We start from the raw sequence: 14,874 nt of genomic DNA, 5'->3' as shown, positions 1-14,874 counted from the left end.
GCCTAGCATGCATAAGGCCCTGGGTTAGATCCCCAGCACCACAAGACAGAAATGAGGGAAATAAAGAGCAATCAGAGGAGTGGAATTTGAATAAAAGCAATGTACAAATAAAGGAGCAGGCAAACTATCTCTCCAGGTCCTGTCACCTCTGGGATGTAGGAAAAGACAGATTTACAGACTAACCAGGTATTGATCATTTCCAGATCTGCTTTAAACACCAACACGGACGTGTACAATCTCCATATTCCAACCTCAAAGGGAACATTAACAACTTCACCTTATACCCCAACAATACCAACAAAATTAGAAAACACCACCTCACTTCTTAGAGGAGATAAAATTTTGTTATGACTGTGCCAAATGGACAAAATGCCAGGCTTTAAATAAAAACTCCACCATCATATCACTTTTTAACGATTATTCGAATCCAATTAAGCACTTTGGGCTCAGACACATCATAACACAAAGCAGTATGTTCCGTGTTGGCAAAAGAGCGCCTGGAGCATTAAGAGATATATGAGCAAGGGATCTGTTCACGATCTAATTTCAGCTACCTTGAGATTCCACAAAGATGACAACCTGCATCCTCTAAATATTGCTGCAAGCTCCTGCACCGTCAGAATATTCCAGTTTACTTAATCTCTGCCTGCTGAGCTACTGTGCAAATCTATCCATCCATTACAAATACACTACCTGCAGGACTACTAAAGTGGCGTTGGCAATCCGCATATCTGCCTATGCAACACGTAAGACACCAACAGGCCTTCTATGTCCACAGCACTCGATTATCAGATGAGTACAGAAACACAATTTCACCGCGATAAGAATGGAATCCTGAAGGCAGTTTACCTTGGAAGCTCATTTAGCAATTCACCAAGAGGAAAACGTGATTTTGGTGCTCAATTTTGGGTTTTCGGCCGGGAATGTTTTGTGTTACATGAACAATGACTAGCTTGCTCCAGCGGCCGCCCAACCCCCACAACTTGGCTTCTGGCGCGGCCAGTCACCCTGAAAGCTGCCAGGGCTGTCACTCGGTGCCTTCCAGCAACCGGACTTGGCTCCTAAAGGATTTGTCGGATCATCCTCCCAATATGGCTGCCAGAGTAATCCTGGTCGGCTCACCGCCGAGCCCACACCAGCCTCGCTCGCAGCTGGCCCACGTCCAACTGGCCCCCTCCCTGTGCAAGGCGCCTCGGCGCCCCCCGGGCCACGCGATGCCCTTGCTGCCTTCAGCTGGCACAGGGGCATAGCCACATTCCCAGTCCGACCCCGATGCCAACCACAATGGGGCACGGCAGCGCGGATAAAAAAGGACGGATCCGGAGGGTCAGCGTCGTCGCCCAGGGCTGCGCGGTGCGCAGAGCGCCCGGGGCACGGCCGGCCCGCGGCGTTGTGCTGACCCGGGCAGGGCCGGGCCTGGCAGCTCGCGGGAAACGCAGGGCCGGCGCAGGACACTGCGGGTGGCCGGCAGGCCGCTGGACGCCGGCCCCGGGCTCTCCGCGGCCAGGAAGGGTCCCCTACCCGGGCGCGGGGCGGCCTCCCCGGACCCTGGCCCCGCCCGGCCCCGACGCCCCCTCCCCTGGACCCGCCCGGACCCCGGCCCGGCGTCCTTGCCCTCGGGAGCGGCCCCCTCCCCGGCGTCAACCGCCGCCCGCTCGCCGCCTCACCTCAGCCGCGCTGCGGGACGACGGGCGGGCCGGGTCAGCAGGCGCCGGGGCGCGCGGGGGCGCGGGGGGCCGGGCACCGACGCACTTCAGCGCGAGCAGCGGCCGCCGCGAGCCGCAGGGCGCCGCTCCGCAGCCCCATCACGCAGCGGCCGGGCTCTGCATTCGAGGGCGACGGCGGGCAGAAGGCCGGAGCGCGGGAGGACGGGGCGCAGCGACGAGCCGGGGGTGGCGGCTGCGGCGGACCAGGAGCGCCTCGGACGGGCGCGGACACCTCCCAGGACTGCTGCCGTCTGAGTGCCCAGCTTCTCTGCTCACCAAACTCCGCCCTCAGTCGCCGGCGCCGGACACCGCCCCGAGCGAGAGCGCCGAGCGTCACCTCGGCCCGCCCGGCGCCCCGACTGACGTGAAACGAAACCAATCAGAGGACGGAGTTGAGCGCAGCAGGCCAATCGCAGGGGGAGCCGGGGAGGGGGCGGGGGTAGCTGCGAGTTGCTGCGGAGGCTCCTGAGCGCCCCCTGGCGGCGCGGGTGCCGGACTGGGGGTGGGCAAGACTGGCGTCCGGCGCTCTTCCCGGGCGCCGCGCACTGGGCCTTCGTGGGCAGTAGCCGCGCCCAGGCAGCCGGGTAATCCGCCTCGTAAGCGGACGAAAGGTTCGCTGCGGGGGTGAGGCCGGACTGGACGGTCCAGACGCCCGCGCAGGAGCTGGCAGGCCTAGGGAAGCGGCCGAGTGTGGCGTCATTGTCCTTCTGGAAAACATCTCGGCGGTGAAGCCGCCGAACGCCGCGCAGGGGCACGGAGCCCGCAGAGGGCCGAGTGCATCCCGCAGAGAGCTTCCCGGCCTGTTCTTGTCGAGCCCGCGCACAACACCTCCCACACGCCACCTTGGGAGGAAAGGCGGAATGAGTAATGGAAAAGCATGAGTTAGTGGGCATTCTGCCGTCTCCTCGGGAGACCACGTGCGGCTCGCGAGGAAGGGGAACAAAACGCTTTGTGCCGCCCCGGAGCGAACGGACCGCGCCCCCGGAGACGCCCTTGAAGGCGGGCTGCTGGAACCCAGAGACTCAGAACACAGAAGCCCTAGCAGAGTTTTCAACGGCAAGGTGCAGCTCAAAAGCAAGACCCTCAGCCGTTCATAGACAGCTCAGCTCAGGGCCTGATGAAACCTCACGGCGGTAGTACGTGCAAAAAATCGTCACGCCCGATAAACGTTTTAGAATTGACTGGCAGAAACTGAAAATAAAATCAGATTTCCGCCCTGAATTCCATACAATATTATTGGCTATAAAACGCCTGGCAAGCGTAGGTGCTAAACCGTCTAAGTTAATTTCTACATTAATGATTTTGGAAAATCATCACTGCCGCTAAAGTCCTAGACTCTCCTGCAGTCAGTCGACATTTATTGAACATTTCTCTTTAGAATTTATACTCCACCCACCTACGAAAGGATGTGACATAGCTTACAATGAAGCACACAAGCAATGAAACTGCTTAAATAAGTAAAATTCATACCAACAATTTTTTTTTTTTTTTTAAAGGGCTGGGGCTGTAGCTCAGATTTAGAGCGCTTGCCTAGCATGTGTGGGGTACTGGGTTCGATCCTCAGCCCTACATAAAAATAAATAAAGTTATTGTGTCTGTCTACAATTAAAAAAGTTTTTTAAATTAAAAATAAAAAAAAAAAAAAAAACAAGGGCTGGGGATATAGCTCAGTTGGTAGAGTGTCTGCCTCTTGTGCACAAACCCCTGGGTTCAATCCCCAGCACCAAAAAATAAATAAATAAATAAATAATAATTAAAAAAAAAAAAAAAAAAAAAAAAAACCTAGGCTGGAGGTGTAGCTCAGTGATCAAGCATCTCCCTAGTGTGTGCGGGGGCCCTGGATTCAACCCCCACAGGGAGGTACGAGGGGACAAGTAGGGGTAAATGTTAATCAGTGAATACTGAGTTAGTTATATAGGAGCAAGAAGTTCAGGGTGCTACTGCACAGTAGGGTTAACTATAGATAACAGCAATGTATTGTACATTCACAAATTTGGAAATTCAGAGAATTTCCAAAGTTTTCACAATAATGAAATGATAAATGAGGGTGGGCAAGCCTGTAATTCCAGCAGCTCAGGAGGCTGAGGCAGGAGTTCCAGGTCAGCCTCAGCAATTCAGACCCTAAGCAAATTAGTAAGACCCAGTCTCAAAATAAAAACTAAAACAAGGAGCTAAGCAAAATTTCTAAATATATTTTATCAATATTATTTCATTAAAGTGGTTTCAGCAAAAGAAAGATAGAAAGAAAGAAAGAAAGAAAGAAAGAAAGAAAGAAAGAGAAAGAAAGAAAGAAAGAAAGAAAGAAAGAAAGAAAGAAAGAAAGAAAGAAAGAAAGAAAGAAAGAAAGAAAGAAAGAAGAAAAGACTGGGGATGTGGCTCAGTGGTTAAGCATCCCTAGGTTCAATCTCCAGTACCAAAAAAAAAAAAAAAAAAAAAAGATAAATTTACATTTACATTTTCCAAAACTTTAGCTCAGTTAATCTCTTGAGGTAGGGGTTGCCTTCAGAAAGATGTGGTGGGATTGGAATTCAGGTGTGTCTGATAAGGAAGCCCATTTTCATGACTACTATCCTGTGCTATCTTCCGTTATGATTAGATACTCTCTTCCTTGTCTACTTGTGCTAAATAGTCATGGTTCTATATATTTTCTTTTCCTATGTATTTGATGAGACCAAGAGACAATGAAATACTAAATATATTTTCAATTGTGTTCCATGATACCAAAATAAAGTGGAAAGACATTTCTTTGCTTAAAAAAAAAAAAAAGAAAGGTTGAGGATATGGCCCAGTGGTTAAACATGGGTGGGTTTAATTTCTGGTGAAAGAAAGTAAGAGAAAGAGAGAGAGAGAGAGAGAAGGAAAGAGAGAAAGAAGGGAGAGAGGGGGAAGGGAAGGGAAGAGGAAGGAAGGAAGGAATAAGAGTGGATAAGGATGTGTAAACTGATGTAAACATCTTAAACATTACACACTGTATACATGTATCCAAATGTAAATTGTACCCCATTACTAGGTACAAACTTTGTATTGTAGTGTGTCATTACTAAATAAATTTTTGAATTTTTTCCCCCAAATTGATACGTTTACTAAAAACAAAGACTAATGTCCCTGTGATTAAATGGCATTATGACTGGGTGCTGACTCCATAAGACGTAATTTTAAGGGACTCTTCACAAATACACTCTGGAAAGTAAAAATATAGGACAGTACCACTTCAGACATAATGCCCTTATAATTAATAAAATAGAGTTTGACATTATTTATAACATACCAACATTCACGGAGGCCGAGCACCACACCCCAACTTGTTCTTAACAGAATTTCTATTCATTCCATCAGTCTCTCACACCTTTCTGAGCCCATTCATTTGCAGGTAGGAGGAGAAACTAACCAGTTTTTCATATCATGCATGCACACGTGATGTCCAATCTTCATATGTTCATATGCTGTCTACTTTTTTTTTGGGGGGGGGGTACAGCGGATTGGGGCACTTAATCACTGAGCCACATCCCCAGTCCTTTTTTTTTTTTTTTTTTTTTTTTTGCGGTGCTGGGGATTGAACCCAAGGCCTTGTGTTTGCGAGGCAGGCACTCTACCAACTAAGCTATATCCCCAGCACCCCCAGTCCTTTTTTTAAATATTTTACTTGGAGACAGGGCCTCACTAAGTTGCTTAGGGCATCACGCTATTGCTGAGACTGACTTTGAACTCTCAATCCTCCTGTCTCAACAGCCCCAGTCACTGGGATTACAGGCATTTGCCACCACGCCTGGCTTGCATTAAATAATTTTTTAGAAGCAACAAATAAAATGCTATGAAGAGGTAGGCACAGTGGTGCACACATGTAATCCCAGTGACTCAGGAGGCTGAAGCAGGAGGATCATGTGTTCAAAGCCAGCCTCAGCGATTTAGCAACAACCTATCTCGACATTTAAAAAGTAAAAAGAACTGGGGAGGTAGACCCTAGGTTCAATCCCCAGTGCCAGAAAAACTAAAAAATAAATAAATAAGTAAATAAACTAGAGTCAAGCAAATACACATTCTCCTTCTGAGCATGTAACATAGGCCTTACCTTCCTGAAGGTCAAGAATGCAACAGGTTAATAAACGGAAGCAAGCCAATTCTTCAACAGACACCACTTTATCCCAGCTCAGAGCTCTTCACGTGGTGTTGTGATAAACACCGTGGAGAACTGCACAAACATGGATGGCAGGGGGTATTTGAGGGCTCAGTCGAGCCCAATGTAAAAATAATCTGAAAAATAAAATAATAGTAAGTAATAACAATAAATAGAAATCTGAAGGGTAGTGAAAGAAAAGAGGTGATAATCACCACTAGCTGAAATAAACAAAAACACAGGGATAGATCCATAGAGGCAGAGAAGTCCATTGTAGGTCCCAAGTCCAAAGGGCCTGTTCCACCTAAGCCTTTTGCCCCTATGACAATATAGCATCACTTTGCACAGCTGTTCAGTTTCTTAATTTACAAATTCTGTACAAGAGAACCTCTTTAAAATCATTAGTATATTGCCAGAAAATTGAACTTAAAGGTAGGGTTAGCCCTGGAGTGCAAGGAGACAGTAAAATGAGCAGGTCTGTCAATGCAGTGCACAGCCTTCTGAGTGCATAATCCAATTGCTCCTTTTCATTAGGAAAAGCCAACGAGAACACATGATTTTTAAAAGATCACATTAAAAATAGCAGTAAGGGCTGGGGATGTAGAATTATAGCCTATGCAAGGCCCTGGCTTCAATCCCCAGAACCACACACACGAAAAAGTCTTTGCAACCTGGCGTGTAAGAGGGGGAAACTGAAATGTCCATCAACAAGAGAATATATGAATACATGATATAGTGTGAAATACTACATAGCAACTAAGAGTGAATGGTCCAGAGCTCCATTTAAGAACACCTCTACAGTAGGCAAGACAGACCATGATAGGCATTATGAACACAAGAGATTCATAGAGGCATTAATCATCCAGGTGAAGCAGGACTCAAAGAAGAATAGAGAAGAAATGTAAATCAGACACTAGAGACTGAAGGAAGGTTCCACAAACCTATGGTTGGGAGAGAAAATGAGGAAGGGGATTACTGAAGCTAGAAGGGCTGAAAGGAGCCCAGACTGAGCTGGAGTATGGAAGAAGGGCGAGTGCATCAGAAAAAAAGCATCAGAAGGGAAAAGGAAAAGTGAAAGAACTCTAAGTTCTCACCTCATTTTGTTTTCGGTACTCCTATTGACAGAACCCTACACGAAGCTAAAGAAGCCCAAGAAATACAGAGTACATGGGACTGGGGTGGAGCTCACTGGGAGAGCTGTACTCAGCATTCATGAGGCCCTGGGCTCAACTGCCAGCAGGTAGATGGGGGCGGGGGAGAAAAAAGGCAGGTACAGATCCTTAGGTGTAGGTAATACCTAATACAGTGACCAGATCTCACAAATGTAATGCTGAGCAAAATAATAGTTATTATTGTAATAGTTGCAGAATAATGCCATTTATGCAGAAAGTTTGAAACGTGCCCAAGAAGAATATATTATTGAGGAGGGCCCGGCGCCGGCTCTGCCTCAAGGAAGTTAGCCGCAGAAACCCAGATTGCTGCGGCGAGGAGGTGTCTCGGGTCCAATGGCGACTGAGGAAGCAAGCAGCAGGCAATGGGAAAGGGCAGGAGGGCGGCGAGACCTCCGTCACCTACCATGGGTTGGAGGAGGTGATGAAGCGCAACTCCTCGAAGGAGCTGTGGCTGGTGATCCACGGGCGAGTCTACGATATCACCCGCTTCCTCAATGAGCATCCTGGTGGAGAAGAAGTTCTGCTAGAACAAGCTGGTACAGATGCAAGTGAGAGCTTTGAAGATGTAGGCCATTCCTCTGATGCCAGAGAAATGCTAAAGCAGTACTACATTGGTGACGTCCATCGAGTGACCTTAAACCTGAAGGTGGTAACAAGGTAAGAAGTCATCAGGATCCTTCAAAAAATGATACATGCAAAAGTTGCTGGGCATATTGGATTTTCCCCATCCTAGGCGCTATCCTCCTAGGTTTCCTGTATCGTTACTACATGGCGGAAAGCAAATCCTCCTGAGGAAACCTTGTTGAAGTCTGGGGAACACATCCACTTGGGAGTGAAAATTGGAGACTTGCTTTGAGGGCTACATTGGTGCCCTCTCCTCGAATCCTGCCAGTTGTATTCTTCCCCGTTGGAGCCAAGACAGTTGACCAGACATCCACCTCCAATCTGGGACCACTGTCCTTCATCTCTGAGAGCCTTACTCCCGTAGTACCTGCTCACTGTCCTGTGTCTTTACCAGTGTTTCTTCTCTCCACTGGTTTGCACAGTACCCTTACATTTCAAAGTGTGTTAACGATTGTAATTCATATGTTACAGCGACATTACTCTTTGGGAAAAATGCCTGCTTTTCAATAATTTGAATGCACATTAGACATTCTTAACAGGGCAGTACTCTAATTTTGAAGGTTTTCTTTTTCCATTTTTCTTTCAAGTAAATATTTTTTAAAATTCTGATTAAATTGTATTATCACAAGGAGTTTATTCATGTAGTCAAGGTGCACATCTATTAAAATACAACTGCCAAATGATCTTGTTCCTTTTTATGTTTGTTAAAAGCAGAAAGAACTATGTGGTTATCTCCCTTCCAAGCTAATGTAAGCTGATAGCTCTTCCCACTCCCTAGGTCCAGCCCCTTTTCTTCCCAAGGGATGATGGACAAAACTGTGCCTCCTTTGATTTCTCGTGGGTGAGAAGAGCCAAAGGAAGGGAGAGATGAATTGAGGTGGTGGAACCCTGGCAAGTTCAGAGTAATCTTTTGAAAACACTACTATAGGACAGGAGTTTAGAAAAGGCACCAGAGCTTCTCTTTGATTTGGCACTAGTTACTGTCTTTCTCTCTCTCTTTTTTTTTTCCCTACCTTTATTTTATTGGTAAAATATGAGTGTATAATTATTATGTCTGTAGAGCTTACCAGGGATTCTTGCTGCTGTTTTGTTTATTGATTCGCAATTTTTGGTTTCCTGTTTTACAGAAGAGACTTTAGTTTGATCTTCTGTTCATCCCAGTAAAATAACTTCCATATAAAATGTCATTTGAAAGTGGGAGATCATGACAAAAGGCAGTTTTCCGTTTCAATCTGTATTTTACCTCCAAGGCTCCAACTTATGGTTTTGTGCTTTTCCATCGAGATTAAAAAATCGGTGGTTTTTCTCTCCTCGTTGGATGTGTGTTTCATTGAAAAGTAGGTTGTCATTTAGAATTATGTTACTGTTTCTTATTGGCCCAGGGATTCCTCTGGCATTTTTTACTCCTCTCTCCCCCTACTACCCTAACCCCAAGGAAGCACCTGAATGGAACTTATACTGGCTCTTTTCTGCTAGTAGTTATGGTGATTTTTCTCTCCATCTTTTGAAGATTATTAGTCTGCTTCTGGGCCATCGTTCTTTCCAGCAAGGAGCAGCTGGGTTCAAGAAGGACTATAGATGCTGCTCAATATCTTCTCCCTTTCTTCCAGTTTGCCTGGAACTTGAGACAGGAAACTGACCAGCAAACCGAGTCTGTTCATGCAAACTAGTCAAGAAAAATTCAACCTAGGTCTTGTATCCTGGGACTTGGCAGTTGAATGAATTCAGAATTCATCAAAATAATATTAACCTTTTTTTGCATACTTGGATATGATATTTTGGAGTTCTTTCTTGCTGTCTTTTTATATATCTGATATGAGTATAATCAAACTTTTATCTTTAGAAAATATTTGTATTATACGATGCTACTTTAAGAAATTGAATTAAAATATTTGGTTGTTATGTAAAAACAAACAAACAAACAAACAAAGAATATATTATTTAGGACTGTGTTCTGGTCTAGTCAAGTGTGAAAATATGCATGAGAACCCTAGTCATCAAATTCAATATAGAGGTTATCCCAGGAGATACCAGGGAGCAGGACACAAGGACACGGGAAGCTGTAACTGAATCTATAAGGAATTATTGATTGGGAAAAAGAAAAAGGACATGATTTGGAAATGCTGGTAGAGTCTGGTGGCAGGGACACGGGTAGGTACCATGACACAGTCCTTGTTCTTCACTGCCTGTTCAAAACATTTCATGGAAGCCAAGTGTGGAGGTGCATGCCTTGTAATCCCAGCTACCTGAGAGGGTGAGGGAAGAGGACCACAAGTTCAAGGCCAGCCTGGGCAATTAGTGGAACCCTAAATGTAGCTCAGAGATAGAGCGCTCACCCGGTATGTGTGAGGCTCTGGGTTCAAATCCCAGGAACACCTGCCCACAGGAAAAAAAAAAAAAAAAAAAACAAATGCGTGGCTTGGAGAATATAGCTCAGTGTGGTGAGCGCTTGCCTAGTGTGTGCAAGGGCCTGGGTCTGATGCCCAGCACTACTTTAAAAAAAAAAAAAGACAAAAACATAATTTAAAAACTATATTTGTCCAAAGACACCTCAGCTGTGGTTCCACCAGTAATCCCAAGCAGCTGGATCAGAGGGAGGGAAGGCAGATCGTGGCAGCTGAGCGGGGGTGGGTGGGGTTGAGTGGGGTGGTGGTGGGGTGGGAGACAGAAGGCTCAGTCCTCTCTGGCCTGGTTTTAAAATGCTCTAGTCTCTCAGCCTGCACTGTAAAAGGCCACCATGGCTTGGCCAAACATCTTAGAAATGTGTGAAGAAAATCCCTTCCTGACTCGGAGTCCACACTCCCTCAAAATTGCTGCATGCCAACATGAGCAGTGAAAAAAAAAATGTAGGAAGAGCCCATTTTTATTTCTGGGAGAATGAAAACTGAAATCCTGGGCTGGATTATCCAAGCCCGTAAAGAAAAGTACTTTCCAGTTATTTTAACCAAGGTCAGGTAACATATGTACTTAAGTCTTGGATCATGTTGCATGATTAAAAATAGGAACTGCTTATATTTCTGGACCTAGGAGTCTAGAAGTCTCTCTACTCAACTCTCTTGTCTCAAAAATATCTGCTTTCTCTACAAAGTCCTTGTAAATATTAATTAACCAGTGTTTATTTTATATGTGTCTACAGACTATTAAACATTGTATTAAATAATGACAATAAGGAACTTGTGACAAATCAATTAATGCTGTTTTTTCCCCCCCCAGTGAGTACTTTAACAAGCAGGATGCAATTTGGCTTAACTTATTAATATTAATATACAATGACACCACATATGCCAAGGTTATTTGGAATCAGAGAATCAAAATGTGTTTAGGCGGGCATGTTGGTGCACACCTATAATCCTAGCAACTCAGGAGACTGTGGCAGGAGGATTGCAGATTTGAGGCCAGCCTGGGTCATTTAGTGAGACCCTGTCTCAAAAGAAAAAAAGAAAGAGAAAGAAAGAAAGAATGGCTGGTAAGTTTTCTCACAGTGAAGTTCCCCTGCATTCAATTCCCAGAACCCACACACAAAAAGGCTTTAAGTTCACCCCATCAGAAAAGATAAGCACAGCAAGTCCCTAGTTTGCTGATTTTTTACTTGGCAGCTTCAACTACCCAGAATCCAGAAGAAAGAAAATCATCCAAAGTAGATGTGATAAAACTTATGCACCTGGGCTGGGGATATAGCTCAGTTGGTGGAGTGCATGCCTTGCAAGCACGGGGCCCTGGGTTCAATCCCCAGAAAAAAAAAAACAACCTTGCGTGTGGTTCGCAAATGCTCTATCACTGAGCTATAGACAGCCTCACCACTAATTCTAATCAGCTCCATTGCCTGAAATCTTAGCTAGAGAGGTGGGTGGGGGGTATAGCTAGGTGTGGTGCTACATACCAGTTATCTCAGTGACTTAGAAGGCTGAGGCAGGAGGATCACAAGCTAGAGGTCAGCCCCAGGAACTTTTGCATCCTGTTTCAAAAACATTTTTTTTTTAAAGGGCTGGGGATATAACTCAGTGTTCAAGCATCCTGAATTCAATCCCCAGTACCACATGAACACACAAAAAGAGGGAATACAATGCTAGAAGATATGAAGATTACAATTTGAAAAACAGACTAAGACCTCACCAAAAAAAAAAAAAAAAGTCTGGGCTGGGGTCGTGACTCAGTGGTAGAGCACTTGCTTAGCATACATGAGGCACTGGGTTCGATTCTCAGCACCACATATAAATAAATAAAATAAAGGTCCATCGACATCTTTAAAAAAATATTTTAAAAAGCTATCTGATGACATATGAGTCCAAGTGACTTCTATTTTCAAAAATCATATTAATACAAAATGTGAATGTCCCATGCTGACTGAAATAGTTGAAATCATGCCACAGGATGTAAACACAATTCTAGAAAAGTAATTTCAAAAACACGTTGAATAAAGGGCAAAGGCGACACCTTTGAGAAAATGACTTTCTAGCCTTCTAGACAACCTTTAGAAGAAAAGGAGTCTGCCAAGGCCTCATTTTCTGACATCTCTAAAGGCAAGAGCAAAATCAACTGGTGTCAGTTTTTCCTGTCCTCCAATGTACAATTATACTTAAATGAATGTCAGTTTACCAAGTAATGTATACATGGCACTACAGGTTAGCCCAACCACAAAGACGACCAAGGCCCCAAGTGCCACATAGGAAATACCAAATGGTCCAGGCAGAAAGAACAAATCAATAACCAAACAGCAGCCAGGCACAGTGGTGCATGCCTGTGATCCCAGCAACTCAGAAGGCTGAGGCAGGAGAGTGACAAGTTCAAGGCCAGCGTGAGTAACTCAGGGAGACCCTGTCTCAAAATTATAAAAAGAAAAGGAGCCAGGTGGTGGTGATACCCATCATCTCAGTGACTGAGGAGGCTGAGAGAGGAGGATTGCAAATTTGAGGCCAACCTCAGCAATTTAGCAAAGTACTAAGCAACCTAGAACCTGTCTCCAAATTTAAAAATAGGAAATAGGGATGTGACTCAGTGGTTAAATTCCCCTGGGTTCAATAGCTCAGTTGGTAGAGTGCTTGCTTTGGATGCACAAGGCCCTGGGTTCATTTCCTAGCACCACAAAAAAAAAAAAAATAATAATAATAATAATAATAATAATAATAATTTCCCCCTGGGTACAATCCCTAGTATCAAAAAAAAAAAAAAAAAAAAAAAAAAAAAGGGATGTGGATGTGTGTAGCTGGATCCAATCCCTAGGCCTACCAAAACACAAAATTAAAAAAATATTTTTGTAAAGACTAAAAGAATGGGAAATTTTAATTTGGCATGTTTTTTTAATTCCTCATGATTTATTCAAGATTTTGTTTTAATTGGTTCTTGGCTCGTCCCTCACACTGTAAGCCCTATAATCTGTGTGTCTTGCTGTTTTCACTACTCATGACTGGGGATCTATCATTTTGGCCAGATAAGAATACTCTGCATAGAGTCCCCTCTCTGAATTGCAGTGTGGACGTTATTTTTCTCTAACAGGCATTTTTACTAATTAGGAACAACCTTGTCTCAATTAACTTAGTCTTCAAGCCATGATTCAAGAAACTAAATTGTTGTTTACTGGAATTGTTTTGCCAGTGACAGATGGCCCTGGAACACACGGGCAGGAGATGGTGCCTAAAATGGGCTCACTACAGCATCAGAGAGAGTCCAACCGCCAGGAGGGATCCATGGGGCACAAGAGCAGGATATTCTGGGCCAAATAGAGAGCTCGGAACACAATGCGCACAGCTGACCCCAGCACTGAAGTCATGACATCTCAGATGACCATTCCTAAAGTCCCCAGGTAAGGAGAGAGTCCTGATAACATCAGGCTCTCCAACATGTCCAACATGGCAGCCCTCAGCCCACCCCCAAAGAATGGAACTTCAAGGCACTCTGGCTTACAGCACAGCCCCTGAGATTAGTGTATAATTCATACTGACAGAAATCACCTGCTATTGAACCCAGTGGCACTTAACCACTGAGCCACATACCCAGCCCTTTTTACTTTTTATTAAAAATATTTTTTGGTTGTAGGTGGACACAATACCACTTACTTATTTTTTATGTGGTGCTGAGGATCAAGCCCAGCACCTCACACGTGCTAGGCAAGGGCTCTCCCACTGAGCTAAAACCCCAGCCCTACTTTTTATTTTGAGACAGGGTCTCTCTAAGTTGCTTAGGACCTCACTAAATTACTGAAGCTGGCTTTGAACTTGCGATCCTCCTGCCTCAGCCTCCCAAGCCACTGGGATTATAGGCACGTGCGCCGTGCCCAGTAAGAGAATCTACTTAAAAGGGGGAAAGCTTTATTATGGCTCATGGCTTCAGAGGCATCAGTCCCTGGTCTCTTAGCCCTGCTGCTTTGGGCCTGTGGTGAGGCCCAGGAAAATCTGCTCACCTCCATAATGACTGGGAAGTAGAGAGAGAGACAGAAAGGGGCCAGGACCCCAAGAACCCCTTCGGGGGCTCGTCCAAATGACCTAACTGCCTTCCACTAGGCCTCACCTCCCCAGGTTCCACCACCTCCCAGTAGCACCCCCAGCTGGGGATGGAGGCTTCAACCCAAGGGCCCGTGGGGACATTTAAGACCTAATCTATAACATGGTTGAACTGTTTGTGTTCTGTCACCTGCATGTGCTGTCCAGCAGGCTGCAAAATCTCCATAGCCTTCAGCCGCATCTCTAAAATGGGAACAAATTCCATATTTACCCCGGCTTCTCACTGTGCGAATCAAACAGAGGTGTGAACACAAAGCGCGTCCACACAGATAATAATAGTGCCGCGGCCTCATCCGGGTCCAGACTGGCCCTCCTTGAATATCCCTTCTCTCTTTCTCTGACGGATCTCTCTTTGCTTCTGTGCTTTGGGTTTCCCTGTCTACAGATGCAGAATCACAGATTCTAAAATGTTGTAATCAAACCAATTTGCTACCTTCTGGCTGTGGGTTAGGGACAAATGGACGTCTCTGGACTTCAGAACTTGACTTTCAGAATGTGCTAACAAATTAGCACGGAGTTGGTGAATTGAATTCTAAAGTGTCTTCGGGGACTAGGGATGTGGTTCAGAGGTAAAGCGCTTGCCTAACCTTTGCAAGGCCTTCTCAGCACTGCAAAAGGGAGGAAGGAAGGAAGGAAGGAAGGAAGGAAGGAAGGAAGGAAGGAAGGAAGGAAGGAAGGAAGGAAGGAAGGAAGGAAGGAAGGAAGGAAGGAAGGGAGGGAGGGAGGGAGGGAGGGAGGGAGGGAGGGAGGGAGGGAGGGGA

The 14,874-nt window shown here is 45.4% G+C and overlaps 1 protein-coding gene and 1 pseudogene across 12 annotated transcripts in view; one reads left to right on the top strand and one right to left on the bottom strand.

Moving 5' to 3' along the window:
- The window catches only part of KIF1B (kinesin family member 1B), a 147,364-nt gene extending 145,369 nt beyond the window's left edge, over positions 1 to 1,995 (bottom strand). For 9 of the 11 annotated variants that reach the window (XM_079142610.1, XM_079142611.1, XM_079142617.1 and 6 more), the window contains exon 1: positions 1,668 to 1,995. The gene's annotated coding sequence lies outside the window, so the exon portion shown is untranslated. The remainder of the gene's footprint in view (positions 1 to 1,667) is intronic. The other 2 variants (XM_079142612.1, XM_079142613.1) reach the window with 2 other exon arrangements.
- A 5,315-nt stretch (positions 1,996 to 7,310) lies between these two features.
- Positions 7,311 to 8,929, top strand: LOC306657906 (cytochrome b5 type B-like; annotated as a pseudogene). The gene has a single exon. The product of its transcript is annotated as a cytochrome b5 type B-like (transcript).
- Positions 8,930 to 14,874: the final 5,945 nt, after the last annotated feature.

Source organism: Sciurus vulgaris, assembly GCF_902686455.1.
Source record: "Sciurus vulgaris genome assembly, chromosome: 1".
Lineage (NCBI taxonomy): Eukaryota > Metazoa > Chordata > Mammalia > Rodentia > Sciuridae > Sciurus > Sciurus vulgaris.
The sequence above is the reverse complement of the archived record's forward strand: the minus strand, read 5'-3'. Positions and strand labels throughout refer to the sequence as shown.